The sequence below is a fragment of the Jaculus jaculus genome, chromosome 10, assembly GCF_020740685.1.
Source record: "Jaculus jaculus isolate mJacJac1 chromosome 10, mJacJac1.mat.Y.cur, whole genome shotgun sequence".
Classification (NCBI taxonomy): domain Eukaryota; kingdom Metazoa; phylum Chordata; class Mammalia; order Rodentia; family Dipodidae; genus Jaculus; species Jaculus jaculus.
The window spans coordinates 3,353,339-3,367,883 of NC_059111.1; the positions used below are offsets into that span (position 1 = coordinate 3,353,339).

A 14,545-nucleotide genomic window follows, 5' to 3' on the forward strand; every position below is an offset into this window, starting at 1 on the left:
GTTGTTGATTTTCTGTTTTTCGAGATAGGGTTTCGCTCTAGCCCGGGCTGACCTGGAAATCACTATGGGCGGCCTTGAACTCAAGGAGATCCTCCTACCTCTGCCTCCCGAGTGCTGAGAATAAGGCAGCGCCACCACCACGCTGGCTGAGGCCCTCATGAATGTGAACAGCTAGGATGCTGCACCCCCAGAACTCAGCCATTCACAGTCAACCCCACATCTTAAATAACATCCTTTTAACAATCCGGTAAAACCTTTGAAATGGATTGACTAGCCTCCACCCACCCGAAAGCTAAGAACTTCATTGGATAACCTCTGAAACCTCCAGCAGAGTTTCTCGGCTGAGCTGTAAACACCCATTCGACTCTCCTTCCAAAAGACTCGAGAGAAACGCCTTAATTCCTGACTTCCTTTTGTTCCGTGGCTATAAATGTCCATGCAACCACTTCCATGCTGGAACATGCGATTTGGGGCAACCTGGGCCTGTGGTTCCGGGCCATGGTCACTCAGATGTGACTCAGAGTAAATGAACAACAACAAAAACAATTAATGAAGGTCTAATCAGCCTCATAGAGTCTTTTACTTTTTTAAAATTTTATTTAAGTTACCAGGTATGGTGGCATATGCCTTTAATCCCAGCACTTGGGAGACAGAGGTAGGAGGATAGCCATGAGTTCAAGGCCACCCTGAGATTGCATAGTGAATTCCAGGTCAGCCTGGGCTAGAGTGAAACCCTACCTCGGGGGGGGGGGGGGGGGAACAAGCTAAACGAGGTTTGCTATTTCTGGCTGACCATTTCCCCTAAAGCCATGTGTACTGACCAGAATTCTCTGAGCTTCCTCTTAACTGCCCAGAATCTGACCTGCACAAGCAGGTTCTCACTGGCTCATGTAAGGTGTTTGTTTTGTTTGGTTTGGTTTGGTTTGGTTTTTCGAGGTAGGGTCTCACTCTAGCCCAGGCTGACCTGGAATTCACTATGTAGTCCCAGGGTGGCCTCAAACTCATGACGATCCTCCTACCTCTGCCTCCCGAGTGCTGGGATTAAAGACGTGTGCCACCACGCCTGGCTTTCATGTAAGTTTTGTGTCTTAGGATATGCTTTTCAGAGTCCAGTCGGTTCTGAATAATTCAATCTCCCTCCAACCACACTGCATTTGCTGTTTTATCAGACTGCTTCTAGCTTGTTCTGGCCATCCATACTGTTCAAATAAAACTCATGCAGGGCTGGAGAGAGGCTCTGTGGTTAAGGTGTTTGCCAGCAAAGCCAAAGGACCCAGGTTCAACTCTCCAGGACCCACGTAAACCTGATGCACAAGGGAGCACATACATCTGGGGTTTGTTTTGCAGTAGCTGGAGGCCCTAGCACGCCCATTCTCTCCCTCTCTCTCTCAAATAAATAAAATATATTTAAAATCAAAAACTTGTGCAAACTCCTGGAGATGTTCAAACAGTTCTTGACGAGACTAACATGATCATCAGAAGCACCAAAAACCAAGTTTGTTTTATAATTTGTGCCAAAAAAAAAAAAAAAAAAAAAAAGCTCTCAGCCAGGCATGGTGGTGCATGACTTTAATTCCCAGCACTCAGGAGGCAGAGGTGGGAGAATTGCCATGAGTTCAAGGCCACCTTGAGACTGCATAGTGAATTCCGGGTCATCCTGAGCTAGAGTGAGATCCTATCTTGAAAAACCCAAAAATTCTCTCAAGAATTTTAATTGTAGCCAGGCATGGTGGCGCATGTCTTTAATCCCAGCACTCAGGAGGCAGAGGTAGAAGGATCACTGTGAATTCAAGGCCACCCAGAGACATCATAGTGAATTCCAGGTCAGCCTGGGATAGAGCGAGACCCTACCTCAAAAAAGCAAAAAACGACAAAAAAAAAAAATTAATTGTAAATTACCTTCACTGTGGACACTGTGTGCCCCAAAGTGCAGCCCTACCATAGCATGGCTGATTGATTTTTAAAATTTTTTTTCTCCAATTTTTAAATTTTTAAAAATTTTCATTTATTTATTTATGAGAGAGCTAGAAAGAGAAAGAATGGGTGTGCCAGAGCCTCTAGCCACTGCAAATGAATTTCAGTCACATATGCCACCCTGAACATCTGGCTTCCGTGGGTTCTGAGGACTCAAACCTGGGTCCTTAGGCAAGCACCTTAACCACTAAGCCATCTCTCTAGTCCTGCTTTTTTTTAAGTGAAAACCTCCACGCATGTGGACAATATACCATGATCCCAATCCCCTCCCACCACCCTTCCTCTTCTCCCCTCCCCTATACTCCCTTTTCCGAGACCCTTCTTGTTTCCAAGTAGTCTCTCTTCTGTTTTGAAGTCATTTTCCCCTCCTCTGAGTACAGTTGATGTGCCCACTTACAATAGCATCCGCAAGTTAGCAGTGGCCACAAGGCTAGAAACAGTGTTGCGGTGGTGGATTGCCATGGGGAAGGGGGCAGTGAGGGATGTGGGCATCCCAGATTGAGAAATCACCTCCATGTCACTTCAAGGATCAAATACAGGCCAGTGATCCCTGATCCAACAATCAAATGGAGACTCAGCTGGGGAAAACCCCCAGCAAATTTGAAGGCCGTATAATCTGCCTGCCACTGGCCACCTGACCAAGCTAGCCTCAGTTCACACAGACTAGAATGCTACAGAATAAGGAAGCTGCAAGGAAATGAGTGGATTCAGAGGACAGGTTTTAAAAGCTTTACTTTGTGGCAGGGCGTGGTGGTACACACCTTTAATCCCAGCACTTGGGAGGCAGAGGTAGGAGGATGGCTGTGACTTCGAGGTCAGCCTGGGAGTGTGAGGGAGTTGACTCAGATCCCCGGACGCCACAAACCACCACGCACCGCAGCACATGCGCGCGCCACCCCAGAGCGTCTGCAGCGCGACTGGGGAGACACAGCGTCGCCTGGAAGCCCACAGCCAGCCTGGCAAGTAGAGCGAAGACGAAGGTGGGCGGAGACGGCCAGCACCCAGCGCCAGCCTCTAGCCTTTATACAAGACCACAGCGTGTAGGCATCTGCACTCACACTCATGAAGACACATGCATGCACACACACTTAAGCTGGTACACTCATGCACTTGGGAAGGTTGAGCCAGTCCTGAAACTCTACAAAAATGTACTTCATCCCTTTAGCCTCAGATGTGAAATGGAAATGATATCCAGTTTGGCTAGTTTTTTGGTTGTTTTTTTTTTTTCATTCAACTTAATTAATTTTTTTTTTGAAGTAGGGTCTGACTGTAGCCGAAGCTGACCTGGAATTCACTCTGTAGTCTCAGGGTGGCCTTGAACTCATGGTGATCCTCCTACCACTGTCTCCTGAGTGCTGAGATGAAAGGTGTGCGCTACCATGACTGGCTTTAATTAATTTATTTATTTAGTAAGTTTTGTTTTTCAAGGTATCATTTTGCTGTAAGCCAGGCTGGCCTGGAACTCACTCTGCAGTCTCAGAGTGGTCTCAAACTCACAGCGATCATCCTCCCTCTGCCTCCTGAGTGCTGTGATTAAAGATGTACACCACCACACCCAGCCAGTCATTAAATTTATTTTTTTTATTTATTTATTTTGGATTTTTGAGGTAGGGTCTCACTCTAGCTCAAGCTGGCCAGGAATCCACTATGTAGTCTCAGGGTGGCCTCCAACTCACGGCAATCCTCCTACTTCTACCTCCCGAGTTCTGGGATTAAAGGCGTGCGCCACCACGCCCGGCGGTTAAATTTATTTTTAACAAAAAGTTATCCACACTGGTGGAGGCCACGTGACACTTTATGTTCACACATGGTATATGTGTAAGCCGGATACACGCCCCTATCAAACACTGATCACTTACTTCTGGTGACATTTGTAAAGCTTTTCATCCAGCTTCCTAAGACCCTCAGGGCACGGTCGAGATCTGCAGCTGTCTGCTTGTACTGTAACACACCAGTTACTTCTCCTGTCCTCAGTACTTACTGATCTGCGCCCACCCCCGGCCTCTGATAACCACCATGCCATTCTCAACTTCTATGGAGTCTCAGGGTGGCCTCGAACTCATAGTGATACTCTTACTTCTGCCTCCTGTATGCTGGGATTAAAGGCGTGCTCCACTATACCCAGCAAGATCAACATTTTCATATTTTCTCTTTTAAAATTTTTTTTGATATTTTTATTTACATATTATAGAGAGAAAGAGGGGGAGATTGAGAGAGAGTGGACATGCTAGAGCCTCCAGCCACTGAAAACCAACTCTAGACACATGCGCCCCCTTGTGCATCTGGCTTATGTGGGTCCTGGGGAATTGAACCTGAGCACTTTGGCTTTGCAGGTAAATGCCTTAACCACTAAGCCATCCCTCCAGTCCAACTATTTTATATTTTCTTATCTATATTTCACATGAATGCTCATACTTCTGTATCTGCCTTAACATAATGGTTCTAATTCCAGCCATATCACTGCGAATGGCAGGATCTCATTATTTTAGGTAGCATACTTTTCTATTTTGTCTATATGACACAATTTTTAAAATATTTATTTATTTAAGAGAGAGAGAATAGGCATGCTAGGGTCTCCAGCTATTGTAAACAAACTTCAGATGCATGTGCCACTTTTCTGCATCTGGCTTACACAGGTACTGAAGAATCGAACTTGGGTCCTTAGGCTTTGCAGGTAAACACCTTAACCACTAAGCCATCTCTCTAGTCCCGTGTGCCATCACACCTACCCTCTTTTTCTTTTTTAAAAAAATATTTTATTTATTGTTGGGTGTGGTGGTGCACACCTTAATCCCAGCACTTGGGAGGCAGAGGTAGGAGGATCACCATGAGTTTGTGGCCACCCTGAGACTATATAGTGAATTCCAGGTCAGCCTGAGCTAGAGTGACAGTGAGACCCTACGTCAAAAAAAAAATTTTGTTTTTAAAAAGAAGAAGGAAAAGTAAAGAAGGACATCTGTTGTGGTACACTTGAACCTAAGGCCACACATTTCAGTTCTATACCTCCTTGAGGAACTAGTGTCTTAAAGTTCCAGGCACCCACTTTGGGACTAGTCAGACTCTGCTATTGGCACTTTTTTTTTTTTTTTTTTTTGGTTTTTTGAGGTAGGGTCTCACTCTAACCCATGCTGACCTGTAATTCACTATGAAGTCTCAGGCTGGCCTCGAACTCTCGGCGATCCTCCTACCTCTGCCTCCTGAGTGCTGGGATTAAAGGTGTGCACCACCATGCCCGGCTTTATTGGCATACTTTTATCTCTCCTCCTTCCACAAATATTGTCTCAAATGCTCTCCACCCTCACTGTCAGTCAGCCCAACAATGGAAAGCAAGGAACACCCAGAGCCAGTGATAACTGCTGAGGGAGAGACAGTCCATAACCTTCTGTATTTGAAAAATAAGGAGGGCCAGCCTGGAGGCACAGGCCTTGTAATGCTACCTCTTCGGCAGTCAATGAAAGTTCAAGATATGCCTAAGCTGCTAAAAATAAAGGGAGTTCAATGAGCAATTTACCGAGACCCTGCCTCAAAATATGATTAAATCGGGCATGGTGGAACACACCTTTAATCCCAGCACTTGGGATGCGAAGGCAGGAAGCTGCTGTGAGTTTGAGGGCAGCCTGTGACTACCAAGTGAGTGCCAGGTCATCCTAAACTAGAGTGAGACCCTACCTCAAAAAAAAAAAAAAAAAGTTAAAAAAGGCTATAGAGAAGGGTTTTAAGAGGGTTCTAATTCAGGGGCAGAAGACTTACCTAGCATGTATGAGGGCCTAGGTTTAACTCCTAGTAGCAAAAAAAATTCACAATGTATTTTCATTGTTTTCTAGGAAATAAGATAGAAGAATGTGAGTGCAGTTAAAAAGGCAGAGTTTGGGTTGCAGAGATTGCTTAGTGGTTAAGGTGCTTGCCTGCAAAACCTAAGGACCCAGGTTCAATACCCCCATACCCATGTAAGCCAGATGCACAAGGTGGTGCATGTGTCTAAAGTTCATTTGCAATGGTTGGAGGCCCTGGCATGCCTATTCTCTCTCTCTCTCTCTCTCTCTCCATATATATATTTGCCTTTCTCTCTGTGTTTCTCTCAAATAAATAAGTAAGGGCTGGAGAGATAGTTTAGTGGCTAAAGTCAAAGGACCCAGGTTCGATTCTTCAGGACCCACGTAAACCAGATGCACAAAATGGTGCGTGCATCTGGAGTTCATTTGCAGCCGCTGAAGGCCCTGGTGTGCCCATCTGCCTCTCTCTCTCTCTCTCTCTAATAAATAAATGATAAAAATAATAAAAATAAAACAAACGCTAAAAAATAAAAATAAACCGGGGCGTGGTGGTTCATGCCTTTAAAAAAAATACACAAATAAAATACGAAAAAAAAGGAAGGTAGGCAGGTGTGGTGGTGCATGCCTTTAATCCCAGCACTTGGGAGGCAGATGTAGGAAGATTACCATGAGTTCAAGGCCACCCTGAGACTGCATAGTAAATTCTAGGTCAGCCTGGGCTACGGTGAGGGTGAGACCCTACCTCGAAGAAAAAAAAACAAAGAAAGGTAGAGGTGAGCTTGATATTCCAGCCCTTGGAGGCTGAGACACAAGGAATGCTGTGAATTCAAGGCTAAGCTACCGACAGAATCTCAGTCCAGCCAGAGTTATATACAAGACCTTGTCAAAAATGAAGAGGAGGGAGAAAGGAAAAGGGAAAAGGAAGGGGAAAAAGGAGAAAAGAAGGGAATAGAAAGAGATAGTTCTCTTTCCCCCCTCCCCTCCCCACACATATACCTGCACAAATTCTCTGCCAAATTTCAAATACTTCAACCTTACTGAAGCGGCTTAAGGGTAACGGGGCTCCCTAAAGTAAGAGCAGTGCTGTCCTGGGAGGGAGTCTGGTCTCTCCTGGTCTCTTTTTCCCTAAAGAGTCCTCCAAGCTTCCACCTTTCTAGACACTAAAACAGCACAAGGGACATCTGGACTTTTCTTATCTCTTCTTCTCTAGAAAATTCCCCCCTTCCAAGAAGATCCTGGATATCTGCTATGAGGCCTGGACTGATCAGCCCAGCTTCAACCCAGCAAATTCCCATAAAAGACCCCAATCAAGGACCTCTGCCTTCCTTCCTTCTCTTAAGTTCTGCAATAAAACCTTTCTAAACTTCACCCTCTATGGTCTCTGCTTTTCATTCGTTGAATTCTTAAGACAATATCCTGGAGGCACTGCCTCCAGTGGAAGTTTTGTTTGGCTGTGAACATCCAGCACCTTTACTCCCAAGTTTCAGCCCAATTAAGAGCCCAGAAAGGCTCCATGGGTCTCAAAGACACCCCAATCCTGTATCATTAGTGTTGCCTATCACTAAGCAAAATCATTCTAAATCTACTCTAGATGGACCAGCCAGGTTTTAAGATATGTGTATGTGTATGTATGTATGTGTATGTATGTGTATATATATATACATACATACATATATGTATACGTATATGTATATATATAGATTTTTTTAGAGAGAAAAAGAGAGAATGGCACCAGGGCCTCTTCCCACTGCAAATGAACTCCAGATACATGTGCCACTTTGTACATCAGGCTTTGTGTGAGTACTGGGGAATGGAACCCGAGCCCCAAGCTTTGCAAGGCAACCACTTTTAACTGCTGAACCATCTCCTCAGTGCACACCTTTAATCCCAGCATTCAGGAGGCTGAAGTAGGAGGAATGTTGTGAGTTCAAGGCCAGCCTGGGACTACAGAGTGTGTCCCAGGTCAGCCTAGACTACAATGAGACCCTACCTCAAAAAATGAAAAGAAATATGAAGTATGTTATAAAGAAATGCCCTGGGTTTTTTGTCATTATTATTGTTTGCTTTGAGGCAGGGTGTCATGTATCCCAGGCTGGCCTTGAACTCCTTATATTGCCAAAGATGGCCTTGAACTTCTGGTCTTCCTGCTTCAACCTTCTAAGTGCTGGAATTATAGGAATGGGCCACCATGCTCAGTTCTATGGCATACTGGGGGTCAAACTGAGAACACATTAACAACTGAGCTATATCCCCAGGCCCTGTTTTTTGAATTATTTAGAATAATTAATGAGATATTTTAGTATTCCTAATGTTGTTTATGGGCTTCACTCTCCCCACAACCCCTGCCTCAAATGATTTTCGTGTAGAAACTGGGACCCTTGGACGGGACGCTTCTTTGGGTAAGAAGTGTGGGATCCTCATGGCCACATGTGCTTTCACAGAATGCAATGTTCTGTGCCCAGGATCTGCCTGGAGAAGTAGGTTGACATGCCAATTACTGGCACAGAAATATGGTCAGTGATACCAGGTGTGGTGGCACACACCTTTAGTCCCAGCACTCAGGAGGCCAAGGTAGGATGATCACTGTGTGTTTGAGGTCAGCCTGAGACTCCATAGTGAATTCCAGGTTAACCTGGGCTAAAAATGAGACCCTACCTCAAAAAAAAAAAAAAAGAACCAGGTGTGGTGGTGCATGCCTTTAATCTCAGCACTGAGGAGGCAGAAGTAGGGGAATCCCCATGAGTTTGAGGCCACCCTGAAACTACAGAGTTAATTCCAAGTCTGGGCCAGAGAGAGACCCTACCTTAAAAAACCAAAAAAAAAAAAAGAAAGAAAGAAAGAAAGAAGGAAATGTGATCAGTACTTCCATGCTTAAAGCAGAAGGCTCCTGTCTCTTGTTCTAGGAGTTGACCTGTATTTCTAAAATGTCCCCATCCCTTAGTGGGTGACCTATAAGACTCTGTAAGCCAAGCAAGATGGCTGCCACAGGCAGGAAGAAGAGACCTGGAACAACTCCCGACAGATGTTTAGAAAGAACAGTCAAAGACTTAGGTGAGACGCTGCCTTTATCTGCTAACACAGACCATTGACTCATTTACTCAAAACACATTATTTGGTTACTTGCTGCCAAACCCTCTTTTAGGATCAACATGAGTATTTTTAGGGAGTTAAGGAAAGTAAATTTATCAAAATACTATGTACTATAGTACTTAAGACGTGTGAGCCAGGTGTGGTAGCACACGCCTTTAATCCCAGCACTTGGGAGGCAGAGGTAGGAGGATCGCTGTGAGTTCAAGGCCACCCTGAGACTACATAGTAAATTCCAGGTCTGCCTGGACTAGAGTGAGACTCTACCTCAAAAAACCAAAAATAATTTTTAAAAAATTGTGGCAAATTAACCCTTGGTGCAAGATAGTATAATGGGAACGCTGTGCATAAAATATAGGTGCTATGATGGAAACAGGAGTGGCTGTTTGGTTTGCTGAGTAATATCTCAAATAATGTGACAGCAGCCATATGTCACTGTGGTAGAATGACCAGCCCACGGCGAAGAGAGCCTCTCAGCGACACATGCGGCTGGATCCTCTCCAAGACTTCAGTGAAAGTCTACTCCTGGTCACTGGCTGCTTCCTATGGGCACATGGAAGACAGCGAAACATGGACCTTGGAAACGGCCTCTTCCAAAAGCCAGCCGAACCCACAGCCTGCCTGTGGGCAGAGAGCATCAAGATGCCTGGCTACAAACCAACATGCCACAGCTGCGTATGCGTCCACAGCAGGCTTGAACATCCCTGTACGTACTTGCGCCTAGATGGCTTCATGCCTAGTGTTTCCTCTCCATATAAAGAATGGCATTAGAACTGGGTGTGGTGGCACCCACCTTCAATCCCAGCACTCGGGAGGCAGAGGTAGGAAGATTGCTGTGAGTTCGAGACCACCCTGAGACTACATAGTAAATTCTAAGTCAGCCTGAGCTAGAGTGAGACCTTACCTCGAAAAAATACTAAAGACAGAAAAGAATAGCATTAGGGTTGGAGAGATAGCTTAGCAGTTAAGGTGCTTGCCTCTCTCTCTAATAAATAAATAAAATATTTAAGTATGGGGCTGGAAAGATGGCTTAACAGTTAAGGCACTTGCCTGTGAAGCCTAAGGACCCCACCTTGAAAAAAAATAAATAAATAAAGGCTGGGGAGATGGCACAGCAGTTAAGAGCACTTCCTGCTCAACTATGAGGGTCTCAGAAGGTCTGACTCTGCCCGAGTTTGAATGTCCAGATCCCACGTAAGCAGCTGGGCAGGACCACACAGGCCTGTCACCCCAGTCCTTCAAAGGGCAGAGACCAGAGTTGCCCAGGCTTATGAAAATCAGCAAGCTCTGGAATCAATAAAAGACTCTCTGGCTCAAAATAAGAAAGGGTGGAAGAGCTATGGAGCTGGACACTCAATGTCCACCGCAGACGAGTGTCCCGGCTGCAGGCAAGTGCATGACGTGCTGCAAAGGCACATGCAGGTGCCTACACCACACACACACACACACACATATACACACACCACACACACACACACAGACACACACACACACACACACACACACACACACGCACGCGCACACGTGCACAAAGACAAAGCAGAATGGCGCCAGGCGTGGTGGCGCACGCCTTTCATCCCAGCACTCGGGAGGCAGAGGTAGGAGGATCACCGTGAGTTCGAGGCCACCCTGAGACTACATAGTGAATTCCAGGTCAGCCTGGGCTAGAGTGAGACCCTAACTCGAAAAAAAAAAAAGAGAGAGAGAGAGAGAGAAAAAATGAAAAGAGTAAAGTTCATAGTGTACTATAATCACCCCCCACCTTCTTCAGCAATTACATACTGGTGTGCACCACACCCTCACCCTCAACTTCTTCAACATAGGACACAACTATGTTTAACTCTTCCTTGATGAGATGGGCTGTAACCACACACACACACGCACACGCACACGCACACACATACACACACACACACACACACACACACACACAGAGGACTGCAGCGGTGAGCCTCCCACCCCACACACCCTACTTGGAAGGAGAAGATGAACCACTGGCCTGGCCATGAGGGTCACCAGATAACGCCACAGCCCCCCTCGGCCACCCTCATTCTCAGGACCAGGCAAGGCCTCCATGTCTTCAGCCACGCGACGGCCAGCCGCACACATCTCTTCAGTCAAACAAACACCGCGCTCCACGCACTCAGGCCGCATTCTACCTCCCATGCTGCGGCCCCGCTGCTCTCGTTGTCTGGACCTCTGGCTCCACGGCTCCAAGTCGTCTTCTCAGACCCGTTAGGGTGGCAGAAGCTGGTCTCACACAAGAGCTCACAGTGAGCTGCCACTCAAAGTTCCCACGTCAGGCCTTCCCTGAAAGCTCGCATGCTGCTGTGTCTCTAGGAAATTCTGCTTTCCTTTTCAAACTTCTATTTCAGGCTGGAGAGATGGTTTAGCACTTAAGGCACTTGCCTATGGAGCGGACCCTGGTTTAGTTCCCCAGTACTCACATAAGCCAGATGCACAAGGTGGCACATGTTTTGAGAGTTTGCTTGCAGTGGCTAGAGGCCCTGGAGTGCCCATTCTCTCTCTTTATCTGCCTCTCTCTCTCTCTCTCTTAAATAAATAAACTCCTTTTATGCATCTGGCTTTACATCGGTACTAGGGAATTGAACCCAGGCAGTCAGGCTTTGCAAACAAGAGCCTTTAACTGCTAAGCCATCTTTCCAGCCCCACTTTTCTCTTTCTAATTTTACTTTATTTATTGATTTGCATGCACAGGTGTTTCTGCCCCAGCTTTACATGGATACTGGGAAATGGAACCTAGGTCCACAGGTTATGTAAACAAGTGCCTTGAACCACTGAGCCATCTCCCCAGCTCCCCAAATTCTGTTTTTCTAGTAGAGTTTCCTTGCTACCCATGGGAGCTGAGCCACATCAGAAACCCAAGCTCCCCAGCACTGTGCTGGCTGTTCGACCCGATGCGGATGAAAGGCAGCAAGTGGACAGAAGCACAACACAAGCTCAGCACACGGCAGCTGTAAATACCTCCACCCGGAGCCTGGGAGATGGCTCAGCAGTGAAAGGTGCTGGCTTGCAAAGCCTGCCAGCCTGGGTACAATTCCCAGACCACCCATGTAAGCCAGATGCAAAAAGTAGTACAAGTGTGTGGCGTTCGTATTTATCAGCAAGAAGCCCCCAGTATGTGTGTGTACACACACACGCGCGCGCGCACACACACACACACACAATGTGCAAACAAATAAGTATTTTTATCCCACTCTACACCAACTCAGTTCTTGTAAAAACAGTGAAATTGGCTAAGAAAATCATAGTACTTCCTGATGTTGAAACACCATTAGTAAGGATCCTAGAATTCTTAGCCTGTGCCATCAGGTATCAGTGAGCTGTGTGTGACCCACCAGCTATTGTTTAGTCCTCTTTACACACAATACATGTCTAAGTGTCTGCAAATATCTATCCATGTGTCTGTCTGTCTGTCTATCTATCTATCTATCTATCTATCTATCTATCTATCTATCTATCTATCTATTGTTGTTGTTGTTTCAGGACAGGGTCTCACTCTAGCCCAGGCAGATCTGGAACTCACTATGTAGTCTCAGGGTGGTCTCGAATTCACAGCGATCCTACTACCTCTGCCTCCCGAATGCGCCACCATGCCCAGAGGCAAATATATTTTTTAACAGATGAATTCAAAGGAAAGAAAAGTAACTTACCTAGTGGACAAGGTCTAATCAAGTCTATTTCTTATGGCTTCTGGAGAAGTCCTTCCCTGTTCCACCTATGCAGTATGCAGATGCAGGATATTAGAGTCCACTGTTTGCCTTTCTGACAGTGGCCACTTACAGAGTGGGTGTGCCTAGCGTTTACACACGCAGAGCTCGAGGGACAACTGCAGCTGCCTCCTCAACCTCTACACCAGCCGGTCAGACAGAGTTGGCTCTCCAGCCCAGTACTTTTGATTTCTAATCCAGTTGCATAGTGCTCAGTAAATATGGCCCACCTTATATCATTTTGGGGGGATTTAAGGTTGTTTTGCTTATGGCACATGCTCTACCACTGCACTACATCCTCAGCCCAAGATGAGTTGTGTTTTATAAATGTTTCACAATTGAGTGAAAATAACCTACATACCCTGTTTGTTACATGTATGTAACCTATAACATGTACATGCTAGCTCGAGCTAGTTCTCACGGTTTGCGTCTGACACATCCTTGCTTGGATTTTCACTACTTCATCCACCCGGCCCCGCCCCCACTTGCTTCATGTCTCCGGCAAAGTCGCACAGTTCCTGAGCCGTGTTCCTGGGTACTGCTTCTCTACTAGGATGACAACTGGCCAGATGTCACTCCCATGCTAACTGCTCCTGCCCTGTGGCTTCCTCTAACAGCCTCTTCCTTCCCAAGTTTCCAAAGTCTGTTCCCTGCTGATTTCATCCAGAAGCAAACAAAACAGCATCCTGGGCTCCTCAGACAGCTGCACATTTTAGGTTAGTTTAACTGCTTGCAACTCGGCAGTGTTTGATGACTACTGCGTGTCCAGAGTCACGTGCCCGACTATGGGGGGCACGATAGACACCCCTGCTCCAGTCGTTCCTCTCAGGGAGCTGTGGACTCAGGTGAAGAGACAAGATGAACTCAGGCACAACAAAAGGCGAATGCTATTGAAGTCAGAGAGCAAAACACCCGACACACCATGCGGACACCCAGCATGGGGCATCAAAGGGAAGTGGACAAAGAGCCGATGGCCCTGAGCTCCACTCTTTATGTCTGAGCCATGGACCATGGGGAATCTCCTAGCCTCCCCAACCTGTTTCTTCAGAATGGGAATTCTTTTTAATATTTTACCTATTTTTATTCGTTAATTATTATTATCATCTTTTGGGGGGTTGAGATAGGGTCTGTCTGGCCCAGGCCAACCTGGAGTTCACTATGGAGTCTCAGGGTGTCCTCGAACTCATGGCAATCCTCCTACCTCTGCCTCCTGAGTGCTGGGATTAAAGGCGTGGACCACCACGCCGGGCCTTATTAAGTTGACAGATAGAATGGGCTCCCTAGGCTTCCAGCCACTGCAAATGAACTCCAGACACATGGCGCCACCTTGTGCATCTGGCTTTCCATTGGTACTAGGGAATCGAACCTAGGTTCTTAGGCTTGCCAGGCTTACCTGCTGAGCCATCTCACCAGCCTAGAATAGACTGCAAATTACTGCAAAGATTAAAGGATGCATTCTATGAACACATTGTATAAGCCATAAATTACTGGGTACCTACCTGTACGATAGCTGTTCACAGGACAAGTACACTTTGGAAGCTGGACAAGGGAGCAATCCAAACACGGCTTCAAGTGGGACCCAGGACCTGAGCTGACCACCTTGGATGTCCAGCAGGATTCAGCTAGAAGGTGAGAACAGGAAGGACAGAGTGTTCGGGGCACGGGCCTAGCTTGTGGTTTTGTTTGCCGTGCTGGGGGTCCATCCCAGAGCCTTACACACGCTGGGCACATCCTCTACCACTGAGCCACACCCTGGCTCAACGCGCACTTTCACTTCAGTTCCACAAGTTCTGGGGAGCCCTGCTAATCATGTCAAGACATGTGAGTAAGACAACTGGAGAGATGTGGAGAGAAGTGGCGGTGCATGTCTGTAACCCCAGTTCCTGGGAGATAGATGCAGGCGGTGACACAGTGAAACCCTGTCCCAACAAGCCAAAGCAATAAACAAACAAACCGGAACACTGTGCCACATTGGCTACA

At 46.5% G+C, this 14,545-nt stretch overlaps 1 protein-coding gene across 2 annotated transcripts in view; it reads right to left on the reverse strand.

Annotated features, from left to right (window-relative positions):
- The window catches only part of Rab27a (RAB27A, member RAS oncogene family), a 65,756-nt gene that overhangs the window by 19,327 nt on the left and 31,884 nt on the right, over positions 1–14,545 (reverse strand). Inside the window, exon 2 of one of the 2 annotated variants that reach the window (XM_045160407.1) lies at positions 14,065–14,187. The exons of the other annotated variant lie outside the window; for it this stretch is intronic. The gene's annotated coding sequence lies outside the window, so the exon portion shown is untranslated. The remainder of the gene's footprint in view (positions 1–14,064; positions 14,188–14,545) is intronic. 2 annotated transcript variants of the gene reach the window in all.